At 39.1% G+C, this 15871-nt stretch overlaps 1 protein-coding gene across 2 annotated transcripts in view; it reads right to left on the bottom strand.

Moving 5' to 3' along the window:
* Positions 1–15871, bottom strand: part of CUNH1orf21 (chromosome unknown C1orf21 homolog) — a 302366-nt gene that overhangs the window by 169884 nt on the left and 116611 nt on the right. The gene's annotated exons all lie outside the window — the stretch shown is intronic.

Here is a 15871-nt window from a genome sequence, read left to right as displayed (position 1 = left end):
CAGTGTTCACCTTTAGAATGTAGCACTTTTAGAGACACCAGAAGAGATTGATTACATGCCTGAAACTCTTCCTGTTCAGCTGCATTCAAAACCTGAATCCCATTACTGTAGTTGTGTAGCAGCAAGCTGTCATTTGTTTTGAAGATGTATGTGACTCTGGGAAGCAACCGAAACAGGCACTCAGAGCCAAACTTGACAAGTACAGTAGGTACTCATGTTGAGTAATAGCGTTTTTAAGTAATGAAACCAGTTTTTTCATGAGGATGAAAAGAAAATTCAAAAGAAGAGTTATAAAAGCATTTGGTGATGGATAATCTTGGATTTTGTTTGTTTTTAGGCAATGATAAGATTTTTGGGTTTAGAACCAAAACACTGAAGCTACTTTAAGATGTTTTAAAATTAGACCCACATGTGTAGATGTGTAATGAATAAAACTAAATGAATGATTCCTATTAACTGCCTCCCAATCTAGCAGTTAAATTTTCAAAAACTTTATTTCTTTTTCATTGTCAATCTCATAACCTGAAATCATCTAATGGAAACAAAATATTCAAATACATGCTTTCAAGGAAGCAAATAGGCGAATGAGTAAGAAGGCTAACAGCATGTTAGCATGGAATCGTTTTCAAAAGTCTTCATCTAAAACTACTTTTGATCAAATGCTAGGAAAGAGGGAGAATGAGAGAGAGTGTGTGTGTGCAAGAGAGGTGTTCAGTTTGAGAAGAGTAACCATCTAGACCTTCTCACAATAGACTGACTCTTGGGCAGATGATTTTGCTCCTGTGAAGATATAGCTTATCCCTGGCATTTCTTCTTGATTGGATCAAAGATCCCGGATATCTTAACCACAGTACTTATACTGGATCACTTTGTGTGGCTATAAGATTATTTAACTCACAGTTCTGGAAGTCAAAGCATGGGGCTAGCACATTGGCAAGAGACACACACACACACAAACTACATCACAACATGACTAGGAAGTAGAAAGATGACTCTGCAAATGTGGAAGGGGCCAAGCATGTAAAGAAGTATCAGTTTATCACAATACACTCTCATGAGAACTGACTTGTAAGCTCAGCATCAGTCCCTTCTAAGGGCAATGTCTTTATGACTATCTTTATGACTATCTTTCCCTGAAAGGTTCTACCACCTCAACACTGCCACACTGAAGGTCAAACTTCCAGCTCATGAACCACTGGGCACAAATGATATCCGAGACATAACAGTAATGAAGCCTATTCAAATTGTGAGGTTTGTTTCCTTAGCAAATGATAAAGTTCAGTTTATAAATGAAGAATAGTAAATGATTAACCCAATAATGATTAATAAGTCAAACAAGTTTAGTATATTGTAATAAGCTATTATCTTACCAATAAAAGTCTCTTTCAGTATACCCTATTGTAAACTTACCTTCCCACTAAACTAAAAGGACACTATGAATTCTCCTTCCCATCCAAGAACTCCCCATGTTCCCACTCTTGCACTTTAGGCCCATCACTGAGGAAAATAATGGTTACTGAGACACAAGCACAGCAATGTCCTGACCGCTGATCTGATAACTGAAACAGCTACTGAATGACTAACAGGTGATGAACAGATCCAGCCTGGATCCCCTGCATAAAGGAATGGCTCATTCACTCATGGTGCAAGATGTCAACACACCAAGCAGAATTCCTTATTTCTGAGAATTTTCCAGTTAGTCTCTTTGTACCACAGTATTCTCAAGGAAAAGAGTTAGGAATGGACTTCTTACTCTAATGTTAAGAAAAGAAAGAACTTCCCTGAGATGGTGGAATCAACACATCTATCCTAGGACAGGTAGCACTGTCCGTATCAAAACCATCACAAGTGAATCCAAATCTTCTACTCTCACTTGAGAGGTCAACTGTCAGTAAGGCATGGGAGTCCCTTCGAGTCAGTGCTTGGGGGTAGGGTGCTGCTATAACAAATACCTTGAGGTATACAAGGAGACTATCAAACTTGGTTGATCTTCTACTCTGTGATTCCACTGATATTCTCTCTTCTATTTCTCTTTCATGTTGTAAAAAAGGCTTTTCCACTTACTAAATTGATTTCATGACTCATTCAAGTGTGGGTCACCTCCCACAGTTTGGAAAGCGCTGACCCAAACCATGTGTTTCTGACCATGTGGGCCACAGTCCACCTCCACAGAAACAGCACATGCAACATGGACACATTCCTGGGTTCTATCCCAGACCTATTGCAACAGAATATTTGCTGGAAGAGTCCAGGAATTGTTCTTTCCATGAACCTCCTAGGTGATTCTAATGTGTTCTCGAGTCTGAAAACTAGTTTAGATCATCATTTAATCATAAGGAAAATAAGTCCAAAAGGGCTACCTGATTTTTCAAAGCCACATTACTAATTAATAGCCAGGCCCAAAGTGGGAATACTTGCTCCTATCTCCCAGATTTGTGTTCATTAAGCACATAAGGCTCCTTTGATGGCCCATGTCCATCATCCCACTTTTGACTCAATGGCCATGTTCCTCCATGGTCTAGAACACACTGTAGCCAGGTGAGTCATAAAGAAGCATAGGAAGGGTGCTACCATTTTTATATGAAATTTCTAAGAAGATGGGAACCAAAAGCATCACATGTTTGGCCAACTCAACTATTAACCTCTGGCTCAGTGCTAGACTCTAAGGAATGGAAAGAGACTCAGCAATTCTCATGTGATATTATTCAAGCAGTAGCATCCTCATCCAATATACTTCTGACCTACCAAAAAAATGGCCTAAAATAGAAAGCTCACAGATTGGGAGAAGATCTTCACTAGCCATACAACAGACAAGGGCCTCATATCTAAACTATACATCTCTGGCCATAAAATAAATGCAAATCAAAACAACATTGAGATTACACCTCACCCCAGTTAGAATGGCTATAATCAAGAAATCTAGTGACAATAGATGCTGGAGGGGATGTAGCCAAAAGGAAATGCTACTACACTGTTGGTGGGAGTATAAACTTGTTCAACCCACTTTGGAAAGCAGGATGGAGATTCCTCAAAAGGCTAAACATAGAGCTCCTCTATGATCCAGCAATCCTATTTCTGGGAATTTACCCAAATGACCACAAATAAGGCCATTCTAGAGCACAACTATGTTTATCACAGAATTATTCACCATAGCTAAGATATGGAACCAACCCAGATGCCCCTCAGTAGATAAATGGATCAAGAAAATGTGATATATATATATATATGGAATATATGTATATATATATATATGGAATATATGTATATATGTATGTATATATATGTATATATATATTATATATAATGGAATTCTATGCTTCCATCAGAAAGAATGATACTGCCCCATTTGTAAGGAAATGGAAAGACATAGAAAAATTATATTAAGTGAAGTAATCCAGACCCAAAGAAACATAGATCCCATTGTTTTTCTTATTTGCAATAACTAGCATACATCTGGGATAATCTTAGCTGATGAGCAGAATAGCTTAATAGCTATGTACATATGACCGTATAAGATGATGCCAAGTGAAATGAACTCTAAGACATGAACACAAGACATTTTTCTTTGCTGCTGTTGTTTTTAATGTACTATGTGATTTTTTTCTTTTATGTGTTCTTCCCCCTATGGTTGATCCCTTGTTGTCACTGTATTTCATTTTGGTACCCTGAGTATTATATATGCATTTATCTGAATTAGGGAAGAGAAGGGGAACAACAAAATGGTGAGACAAAGGACAAGGGAAGAACCAATGCAACAGTGATACTCAAAAGACAGTATGTTGGAAATGATCTGTACAACTTGGGAGAATGAACAATAAGGGAGTAACAAGTTCAACAAGAAATGTACTAATTACCTTATTTATGTAACTGTAACCCCTCTGTACATCACCTTGATAATAAACAATAAATAATATAAAAAGAAAAAAAGGAAAAATAATAATGGGAAAATATGTACATCAGCAATTCACAAGAAAGGAAATATAACAAAAAAATGGTCTCAAGGGTTGAAAAACGACGTAACAAAAGCACAAGTGCTTTGCTTTCCTTCCACACTGAGGTAAGAACAAAACATTACATTAGTGATCCAAAGTGGCCAAAAGAATCAAAGAACCAGTCATCAGAACCATTGGCTTTAGGTCCTAAATTATAAAGCTTATAAATGGCTTTCCAAGATTTTAACAAAGGAAGATCAGCAAAAAAGCAGTCTATCTAGGATGCTAAATAAAGCACAATGCAAGAAAATAAAATGAAACCATGAAATGGGAGCGTTTATTGACAACTCCATAGTTTGGTTACAATTTTGGCTTTGCTTTTCTGCCACTTGGCTTTTCCACCAGAAGGGCTTTTCCACTTAGTTTGTCTTTACTTGGTTAGGCTTCAGTCCATAGACATAGAAATTCCCACGGTAAAAGCTGTGCTCAGTGGGGATTCTGCTGTGTGTGTTTGCCCTCTCTTCCAGAGGCAGCCCAAAGATGGTCTGCCCATAGGCTAAATTAATTCAATATGCCACTATTAACTTCTGAACCAGTGTTAAGCTCCAGGGGGTTGAGACAGATCTTCTACCGTTGGCAAGTCACATGTTTTATGACAAAAGCTCTCTGTGGGGTGGGGAATCAGAATTCTGCTATTGTTATACATCACAGAAGAAGGCACACCATAGTACCCAGGATTCCCCTGGGAGGAAGGAAGAAGCAACTGCAAATGTGGACACTGGAGAAATATCTTTTTGGGAAAATGGGCAAATGTAAAATGACCTTCCCTTGCTGTTCCTTTCTGGCTTTGAGACTTCTTTGTCTTCTTTTCCTGTCCAAATGTAAATGGAAGAATAAGCCTGAAGATGTCTCAGCCCCACACACAGGCCACATTTTAAATGATAGGGATATCTCTTCCCAAGACTTTAGAAGTGAAAGCAAAGTTGGCATGTCCTATCTCTTCATTCATACACCTATCCTTCTCCAAGAATGCCTAGCCAATCACAGTCTCAGACTCAATGACTCAATGTGGGTATTTTACAGATACAGACTCTTCAGGGATGGTCAAGACTCATCAAAGCTATTTCAGAAATTTTCTGCCTAGTTTTGTAGCTGGTGAAAACAAGAGAGAAATATTCTATAGCTTTCAAACACATCAATGAGTCTATAAATTAATTAAAAACAAAACATTCCTATTATCACTAACACTTTTAATGTAAGACATCCATGCGAATGCAAAAACCTTTCTTGATTTTGGTCAATCTTAATACTGTGAGATTTAGTTCAGACAAATGCTGATAGTGAATAATTACAATTCTAGGGTGATGTGTGATTGAGCCCTCCCTCTGAGGTTTGATGATAAAGAGCATTTTATTTATATATTCAGTCATTAGTCAGTAATTCATTTTACAAGATTGAAAATAAGACACTAGTACATGCTAGGCCAATACTCTACCCCTGAGGGACAGTTTCAACCCCAAACATTAGCATTTTTAAGAATTTCTCATGCATATATTTTGTCAGGCTTGAACAGACATACACATGGCAGCCCACAGAAGCCCAAATCACTTCCTAAGTTGAGAAATCCAGAAACCGCTCACAGTGACTGGATCATCTCAGGATCACAATCCTCAGAGCAAATAACAGAAGAGCAGCAGAGATGAGTTGGCTGTATCTTCTGCTTGTTCTTGGAGGCTTAGGTTTGACTACATGGTGAGAGTTAAGTCCTCCAGATGTGGAAAGCATGGTGTCTTTCACTGTTCCCTGCTCGCATTAATCAGCAGGATTATTTCTAGACTGGCTTCAGAAGACATCTGGATTTTCCCAAGCAAAGTGAAACGTCAATCCTCTGTGTTCCTCTACAAGCAGAAATCTCCTCAGTATGGGCAGCACCAACAGCTGCACTCATCCAAAGCAATGACATATTTTTATCTTATAGCTGAATATTTTAACTACACAGAAAGTTAAAAGCCACATCTGCAAGCCTTACAGAATGTGTTCCTGGGTATAACATTTTCTGGCTGATGGATCACTAGACCATTAGTGTTTTGAGTACTTTGTCTTTGTTACTGTGTTTGTGTTTTTTCCAGAAACAAACAAATGGCTAAGCACTGAGACTGTGTTTCACCTAGACTCCCTCACCTCTTCTCTGCCAACACCACTTGGATATTTACAACATCATTCTCAGGCTATACAAAATGATCGATATAGGCAGACAGCCACAGGCAGCTGGCACCAAGCATACCTGTCTATCTTATCATGAACCAAACATTTCACATGCTATAGATGGCTCACAGGCTAGATGCATCCTACCTCTGCCCTAAAGATGCTCATGTTTAGTACAGACATTCTCAAGCCTAGAAACAGGTTCGCCTGACCCAAGCCTGCATTTATACCTTCAGGCACACATTCCTTACCCAAGAAGACACATAGCTGGCCTGTTTACAGTCACTGAGAGATGACTCAATTTGCCTTAACAGTGTTAGGCCTGGCTTCATCATTTTCTAAGAAAAAACTTGTTTTATCTCACAGAGATATTTGTTTAATGTGGGTGTGGGAAGTAAAAGAAAGTAAACACAATAAAAATATATCAGCCACCCAATGATAATACCCTTCACTGCAGAATGTATTACATTCAAAAGCCAGCTAACTAGGTATAGTGGTACATGGCTGTAATCCCAGTCAGGAGCATCTTAAATTCCAAGCCAGTGTGGCTACATTGTCTCTCTCACAATTAAATAAATAAATACAGAAGTAGACTGCAAAGCCTTTCCCACTGTTTCGCTCTGAGAATTTGGTTGGGGGGTGGGGGGAGGCTCGGGGAGGAGAGAGAGAGAAAGAGAATAATGGGGCTTGAATTCAGGGCCTGGATGCTTTCCCTTAGCTTTTTTGCTCAAGGCTGGCACTCTACCACTTCAGTCACAACTCCATTTCTAACTTTTTCTGGTTAATTAGAGATAAAAATCTCACAGAGTTTCCTGCCTGGGCTGGCTTGAACTGTGATCCTCAGATCTCAGCCTCTTAAATAGCTAGGATAACAGGCATCAACAATCAGCATCCAGCTTCTCTGAAATTTTATTAGATGAATAATAGGCCAATCAGGTACTTTCTAAATACACCATCTGGCATAATTTTAGGTATCTAGCTTATCATTAGCACCAGGAGAACATCAAATAAGTATTTCACATTGGGGCCTGGGATGCTATGCAGCAAGCTTGTGAACTGGAGTTGGACTTGGGCTTATTGCCAGAAGCAACAGAAACCAATGAGGAAATGCATGGAACCAATGCTCTTCGTTATGCTGGTTTGAGAAAAAGGCAGTACTGAACTCTAATTGGGAAGCATGGAATGCTGTTCAATATCCAGGCTTTACTGCAAAGAACAAGTAAACATTCTTGCTTTGCAGCTATTAAGGAGAAACAGCCCCAAGTCCACCTGAAGAAGAGCCTTCACAGACAAGAAAAGCCAATGAACCCTAAGATATGTATTCAAATGTTTTTTTTCTTTCATGTCCCTGTTTCTAACACATTTATAACATTATTTCTTTGTTGCTTTGTACGTCCCTCCCCCACGGTATAACCCCTGCTTTCACTGTATTTGATGTTGGTATAATTTGTGGAGGGGAAGGGAAAAATAAATCATTTAAATAGGGATACAGGTGGACTCATTGCAACAATGAGATGTACAAGTTGTTATGTCAAAAAACAAACCTTACAACTTTGGTGGGGGCCGGGGGAGGAGGGTTGGGTGGGGGGTGAGGGGGAGGATGGGAAGGGGAAACAAAGGAGGAGGCTACAATGCTTGATAAGAAATGTACTCATTATCTTGCCCATGTAATTGTAACCCCTCTGTACAGTATTTGCACAATAAAAAAAGAAAGTAAAAAAAATTAAAAAAGAAAAAAAGAAAAGCCAGCAAGTGTTCTAATTACCCTTAAAAATGAAGACTTGGAAACTAGATGGACAAATGGAACCTCAAAGATTCTTGCAATTGACTGCAAACTTTCTTAGGTTTCATATATTTGTATTGAACTGATGAGGCATTATCTCCAAATCGGAAATATTTCATTTACATTCTCTTGTAGGATTTTAGAATTGCCTAACAGAAGCAATTCTAGTTGACAGAGACTTAGGAAAATAAGTATTTTCAGCAAACTAGCCTTTTATTATGTCAGATAAAATACATTCAGAAGACTTAGTAAAAGAAAATCTGCACATTGACTACAAATTCTTGTTCAATACTCTCATTTCAATACTCTCAATACTGGCAATTCTCAATTTGAGCCACATCTCCAGTCCAGCCTTTTGCCAGTTAATTGGAGATACAATCTTGCAACTATCCCAGGCTAGCTTCAAACTACAGTCCTTCAGGTCTCGGTCTAGAGGGTTGGAACATCTAGGATTACAGACATTGGCTTCATTACCAATATTTATTCACATAAAATTAATTATTTCAACTTACAGAACTGAGTCCAACTACAAACAAACCAAGTCTAAATCCTTATGTCTTGTGTTGTTACAGATTTGATCAAAATCCTTCAACATCTTCCAAAGTTGGATTAAAAGTATAAAAATCAAAGACTCTAACCTGAAAAATGTACTTCAGCATAACCTTCCCAAGAGAAATCTGAACTTCTTGAAACACCTTTACCTACATAATTATCAGGACTTTACTTTCAAAGTAGTACAGTACTCACAGATCTTTTTTTTTTTTTTTAAGGTAGGGCCAGAAGTTCTCCTCAGCAAGCTGAAGTAGTTTTTTTTTTCCTTTCTCACAGATCTTTTATTTAACAGGTTCTCTTTTTAATAGAACACAATAAAGTCTAAAACAAGAAGAAACTTGTCTATTTTTTAACTTCAGGGCAGACACTTTATTTCAGTTCATATTGAGAAAAATGAATTTCCTGCTGCTAGCATTCTCCCAGCCTCCAGTCCTCAGCTTCACCCAGACCTGAGCTTCTCCCTGAACTAGGATTCCTGCCAAGATAGTTGGCCACTCTCTCTCTACCCATACCTACCTGTGCATACAGAGTACCTGACCCACTACCCCCAGAGATACCACCTGAATAGGAGCAGACACCTTACTGCTCTCCCTCCCTGGGGAGATATGGACCCTCTAATAAACCTTATAATCTTCCTCCTGTGCCTGCCTGCCTCCGTGTGGCTTCCTGGCATGGCAGGGAAAGATCCTAACACCTACTGTATCTATACCTTCTGTTCCAGAGAGAATGTCTAATATATCACTCTTATTTCTCTTAAGCTTGCCAATTTTTTTCACACTTTCTCCTTATTCTGCTATATTTCTTTCTCTTCCATCACACACATTTATATAAATGTTTAGATTCTCTTCTGCCAGTAGCTACTGTCCTGTGCTTCTAGGGAAGTATATAAATAAGAGGCCAACTGGGGGTCCAACTTAGACCAGAAGATTATTAAGTCAGTGACTCACAGAGATGAGAATTGAAACAACCAACACTCAGAGATCATATTTAATTTAATTCAGTTTGTGGAGGCCCACTGTCCACCTGGCACTTTTAAGGTGCGAAGAGATAGACCTAGGCAGGGATACGTGGACCAAAATCCTCACTGTAAGGAATGAATCAGCTCGCTGTAAGTAGGAATTCATAACCAAGAAAGTTCTACTACTTTGGTGCAGATCATGTTCTTTCTTCTTTCTGTTTTAATTCATCAAGATGTATTATGAGTTAATTTATTCTAGTAGACACCTGAAAGAGTACGTGGATTTTGCTCCATCCAATGTTTCTTTCTGTAGATTTCCTGTCCCCTCCCCCAAGCCCACACTCCACCCTCAACAAACTTTCTAGCACAACCTCATCTCATTTATCACCTCCCCATTTCTTCCTAAGAAAAGGAAGAAACAGGGCTGGGAAGAGGGCTCAGTGGTAGAGCGCTTGCCTTGCATGCTTGAGGCCCTGGGTTCAATTCCTCAGCTAACATAACCACTTCTGGTGCTGTGGCTCAAGTGGTAGAGCGCTAGCCTTGAGCTAAAGAGCTGAGGGACAGTGCCCAGGCCCAGAGTTCAGGCCCACAACCGGACCCAAAAAAAAAAGAAAAAAGAAAAGCAAGAATCAGAATGGAATCCCATATAGGAAGAACCTATATGGAAGAACACTGTTGGGTCTCTCAGATGTGCCTCATCCGGACCAGGAAGAAATACAGCAAAACCCCCATCCTACCTTTGCCACCTAATGGCCTACCAATCCCCAACTGCAGAAGATACTAAAGCAAACCATGTTTAAAATATGAGTAAGGATGAAACAGAAAGAGAAAGAAGCACTGGAAACCACCCATACATCACCCTCTTGGTTGAAGTAACGATTGGTTATCTCTTATAGAAAGATTGCAACATCTAGACTCAATGGGTCACTGTGAGAATAGCCATGGGATCCAGGCCCAGACTTTGTTCCAGCATTTTCTGACAGAGCATTGTCAGCATTTAAAAGGATCCATATCTACCATTTCTTGGTATGCCTGAAACTCTATCAGATGGGATGCTACAGAAAAGATGGTGAAACCTGACCTCCCCTACAGCTGCTTTTTCAAATGTCATACTGTCCCCTGAGGATGACAGGGCCTTGGGGAGGATGTACCTCCACATTCTAGCTGCTTGGCAGCAGCTCAGTGACTCTTCCCATTCCCAAGTGCTTATCAGGACCAGCCTTCTCCCCACAGGTAAAAATTCCTTCTTGATGATAAATACTTAAGTTATGGCTCATTTTACCAAAGCTCCGGGCCTAGTCTGGTAAATCTGACTGACAATCCTGGATTCAATATAATGATGAATGAAAAAAACTAAGGCAATAAAAAGTCCAGTAGAGCAGCAATTTCTCACTGCTAGCAAAGGTCTCATGTTTAGGAAGGGAAGTCTCTTTGAGCACCATATCAGCTTCCAAGCACTAACTTTCCAAACTCCTAGCTACAGCTACAGAATCAAACTCTACATGCTTTTCTGTCCATTCAGATATCCATCTAGTAAATGAAAAGTAATGTTTGAGCTCAGTCTTTATGATTGATTTGCAAATAAACTACTGCCAACCATAACAAGCCATTTCCCACTGTGATGTAATAATATTAACAGTCACACACTTTCCAGTTTTAATAGAACAATTTTAATGTTTTACCAAGTATACTGAGTCATCTACCTACTCAGCAAGGAAATACCAAATTGCTACAATTTCTACTTAGGAGACCTTTTTCCCTTCTTAGTTGACTAATCTCAGTTTTACAGGGTTATTAATTCTCCAATTGCTTTGTTTCTTAATTAATCAACTGAGATAACAAAGTTATAGACAGGATAATAAAAGTAAAAATGAAGCCAGGCATAGTGGCTTAGGCCACTATGAGAGGGTAACATTGCCTCACTATTGGAGACCAACCTGGGCAAAAAGACTACTTTTCAACCAGTAACTGGGTATCCCAGCTGCACAGGAGGAATCAGAAGGATCAAGGTTCCAGGTAGCCCAGGCAGAAAAAAAATAACCTCCCACTACATTCTAATTCAAATGAAAAAAGCTAGGCATAGTGGTGTGGAAATAGGAGGTGGAATAAAATAGGAGGATCACAGTCCAGACATGTACCTAGGCAGGAAGAAAAGTTTTAGCTCAAAACTGCCCAGTGCAAAAAAAGAGCTGGAAGCTCAGAGGCAGAGTGCCTGCCTAGATAGCACAAAGCCCAGAATTCAAACTATAGTACAGAAAGGAAGAGAGAGAGAAAGAAAGAAAAGAATGAAAGCAAGAGAAAGGAAAGAAAAGAGAGAGAAAGAGAGAGAGAAAGAGAGAATGCCGAGTTTTCTGTACCCTGCTTGGTGGTTTCTAAACCCTGAGAGTGGATAATTAGGGCTCTTATCCTCTCCTGATATCCATTAGCCCATGGGATGAAATTCTATGTTCATGCAGTGAAAAATCCAGACCAGGATCTTTTTCAGACAGTTGCCTTTGATCATGACAACGACATATATAGACATACTTACATATTATTTTAGAGGTCTTGATTAAAAAAAAAACGAAGAAGTTAGTAGCTATATCAAACACAGTGTTCATTTGCCCCCCCCCCAATAGTCACAAATGATTTGCTAGAGACTGAGATACTTCCTTTTAAATGTGTCTGTCCACCTTCTTCAATTCCCACCCAGAGCACCATACTTCAAAGGGAAGGAAATAGATTTTTTTAAGCCACTGAAATAAGTCAAGACAATGCATTTTGTCTACTGGCTCTCTGGTCTAACCACACTCATTTACTCAACAGATACACATACCACACTAAGAGGCAGCAAAGCCTGTGGGGAAATTTTTTGTTTAGCTCGGAAAGAAAAATCTCACCCAAATGAATTTCTGAGTTTTTCATATTAAGGGCTCCCAGACACATGTAGTTTGTCTGTGCAAACTATGGGGAAGTACCACTTAGGGGCCTTTCATATAGACATGTAAAATGTGATCATCAAAGTTCCACATCAAACACTTAACCTGAAAAACTAATGGGGAGGGAACAATGTGGAAAGGAAGGGGGGAAAAACATTAATATACTCTGATGAATGAATCCAACCTTGGACCAGGGACTGTACCAAATTCCCCTTACTCCTTATATGAGCAGCTGGCTCAGTAAACACCATGTAAGACACTGAGTGGTCTCAAGCCCTTCCTGAGTAATCCTTTAGGAAGATTCCAAGGGCATTTCTGCATCCCAAGCCTGTAGGAAGGCAGGCAGTGCTGGGTGGTGCCACCATTCCAATTCTCTCTACAACTCAGCAAGGAACCTTATTTCCCAAAGAACAACCACCGACCATAAATACTGGGTTCCTTTTCCTTCTCTTCCAAGGATGTTACTTCCTTCCCTTCACTCTAACCCCAGCTTTGTGACTGGCAACATTTAAGACCCAAAGAAGGATTGCCAAATTGTTGATTCATCATCTAACCAAGTGACAGAAAGGCAAAATGACTCCCCCAGGCACATTGCTTCTAGATATATTCGTTTGACTTTTGCTAATCCCAGGAGTTCAGTTGTTTCTTTAAATAAAGATTTGGTTTATTTTTTAACTTGGTTAGTCTGAGGCATGATGGCTAAAAAGAGTGAAAAAAATCAGAACACATGTTGGAGATTTTTATCTTCATACAGAGCATCATAAAACTTTCATTTGAGATTACACTATGAGAAAGTATTTTTTCTCAACATTTGAACCTAAAGCAAACTTGGCAGTGACTCAAACATAATGAAAATAGAATGCATTATATGAAGACAGCTTCAGTGTTATTAGAAAAACGTACACACAAACAAATCAGAAGACAAAATGGAAGCTGACATCTCCACTTTTATGTTGACTTTCTTTTTGTTTGGATTTACAAACTTTTTTTTTGCGGTGATAGAAAGGGAACCCAGTCCCTCTTGTGTTCTAAGCAAGTTCTCTTCCACTGAGCTCTGGACACAACAGGTGAAAGCATTTCTTCTGTATTCACTCCCTAGAAAGTTCAAGTCTAGCAGCTCCAAGGGAAAACCCAGAGATGCAGCAACCTCAAAAGGAATAGATAAAGACTCCAAGTAGTTCTGCTGTGATTTTGAAGTAACTTTTGCAAGTCACAATTTCTGAGTAAACTAGGTTCCCTAGCAACCACATATTCATCTGAATACTTCTCCCCACCCCAGCCCCTGTAGCAGCTGTGTTTCCTGATGAAAATATCAGTAGGAGGAACGGGGAGTAAGACTAGGAATTGTGAACATAAACAGCTGTAACATCAAAGCATAATAGGAATTATTAGTGCTGGGTCTGATTTGAAAATATATTGCTAGATAATTACCCATATCAAGGAAGAAGTTTAATTTCCTATTGTAACTTGGGATACATAGGTTATCCTTGAAGAAACAAGAAATAAAAAAAGATGTTCAAAATCTAACAAGTTGAGCCAGGCACCTTTGTTTGGCTGACAGCTACAATTTTAGCTGCTCAAGAAGCTGAGACCTGAGAATTGCACTTTGGAACCAGCTGGGGCAGAAAAATCCAAGACACTTCTCTCCAACTAACCAGCAAAAAGCCAGAAGTAGAGGCATGACTTAAGTGGAAGAGCATCAACTTAAAGTTGATGTAAAAAAATCAGTTAATCTCCAACTAACGAGCAAAAAAAGACAAAAGTAGAGGAGTGGTTCAAATGGGAAAGCACCTACCATAGCTTAAAACTAATATAAAAAACTCAGTTGGTTGCTGTATAGGACTAGCCCAAGCCTAACTACGCAAGAGGCTGAGATCCAGAGCTCACAATTTGAAACCAGACAGACAGAAACGTCCATAAGACTCGATCTCGAAAATAACCAGCAAAAAAGGAAATGCTAGAGTGTCAGACAAACACAAGCAAGAGTGGGAGGCCCTGAGTTCAAAATCTAATAACACCAAAAAGGAAAAAAAAATCACTGCCAATAACTATGAAACAAAAAGAGTCAAGTGTTTCCTACCTGGCAGGAGTCCTTCTCAACCATAAATCCGGAGTTTTGGTTAGCCTACTCCTGAATCTGGAATTTTACTCCTGTTTCTTTTTCTGTAGTTATAAAATAATCACATAATGCAAGTACAATTTAATACATAAAAAAGAAATGAACATGTACATGCCTTTGCACAGATGATCACAAGTATCTGTGAAGTTCTGTGTGTCTCCTGGAGTATGTATATGGCCTGCCCTTCACTGCAGAAGTAAGTACCTACTATCTTCTGTGCTTTATGCAAATCATGTCCTCGCTTTTTGAATAATCTCCCTTTATCTAAATCTAGCCATATAATTAAGCATTTTTGAACTTTACACTAATGGAATCACACTGGATTCTATATTGCTTTTCCACTAAACATTATGAATCTCAAAAACATAATGTCAAGGGGGAAAATATGGTAGACAAATGCCACAGTATGATAGCACATGTATTGGCCATGCTCAGTATGATGTAGTATAAATGTACCATACTGTCCTTATCCTATGTCCCTGTGACAGACATGTAGTCTGTCTCAAATATCCTGCTATTGTGAATGGCACGGCCCCATGCATTCTTGCTCATATACGGGAGTTTCTCTAGGCAGCACTTCTTAACCTTTTGCATGATACATTTTACATAGAAATGTGATAATTCTGGCATGACAAAATTTATTAAGGAAAGTTATTAGAATTAGATAATTATTAGACAAAACTTTTCTCACTCCAGTTTGTCGTCTGCTCCATCCCCATCTCGCTCTGCTAGCTGGATGGTTACATGGATGAGGGGACCACTATACAAGGCACTCTAAATCTCTTTCCAAAATCATTGTACTAGTTATTGGAGCACTGTATCAGTAGCCCCTTTGTTCCTTGGCCTTCTTCAATACTTGATATCCATAAATTTGCTAATCTGAGATGGTATCTCACCACAGATTTAAAAAAAAATTTGTTGTATGCTGATATTGGGGCTTGAACTCAGGACATGGATGCTTAGCTTTTGTACTCAAGCCTGGCATTCTAACACTTGAGCCACAACTCTACCTCTAGCTTTTTGGTAGTTATTTCAAGATAAGCATATCATGAACTGTTCTGCCCATGCTGTCTTCAAATTACAATCCTCAGATCTCAGCTTCCAGAGTAGCTAAAATTACAGAATAAGCAACCAACACCCAGCCACTGATGAATTTAATATTAAAAAATGTATTATACACTTAATAAAATAGTGGGATACTACAGCTTGAAGGGCAAGACTGAATAGAAAATGTAGAAATATAGCTGAAGATGCATGAAAAGTAACTCTATAATAGGACACATCACAAAGCATTAAGGAAGGGTGAACTTTATAACAGGAGGGCTTGTGGTAGCCATATAACCAAGATTTAAAAAGGAGTAAAATGGATCGATTCCCCCACACCATGTACCAACATTAATTCAC

The sequence above is a fragment of the Dipodomys merriami genome, unplaced genomic scaffold (genome assembly GCF_024711535.1).
Source record: "Dipodomys merriami isolate MVZ:Mamm:240054 unplaced genomic scaffold, mDipMer1.0.p SCAF_24, whole genome shotgun sequence".
NCBI lineage: Eukaryota > Metazoa > Chordata > Mammalia > Rodentia > Heteromyidae > Dipodomys > Dipodomys merriami.
The sequence above is the reverse complement of the archived record's forward strand: the minus strand, read 5'-3'. Positions and strand labels throughout refer to the sequence as shown.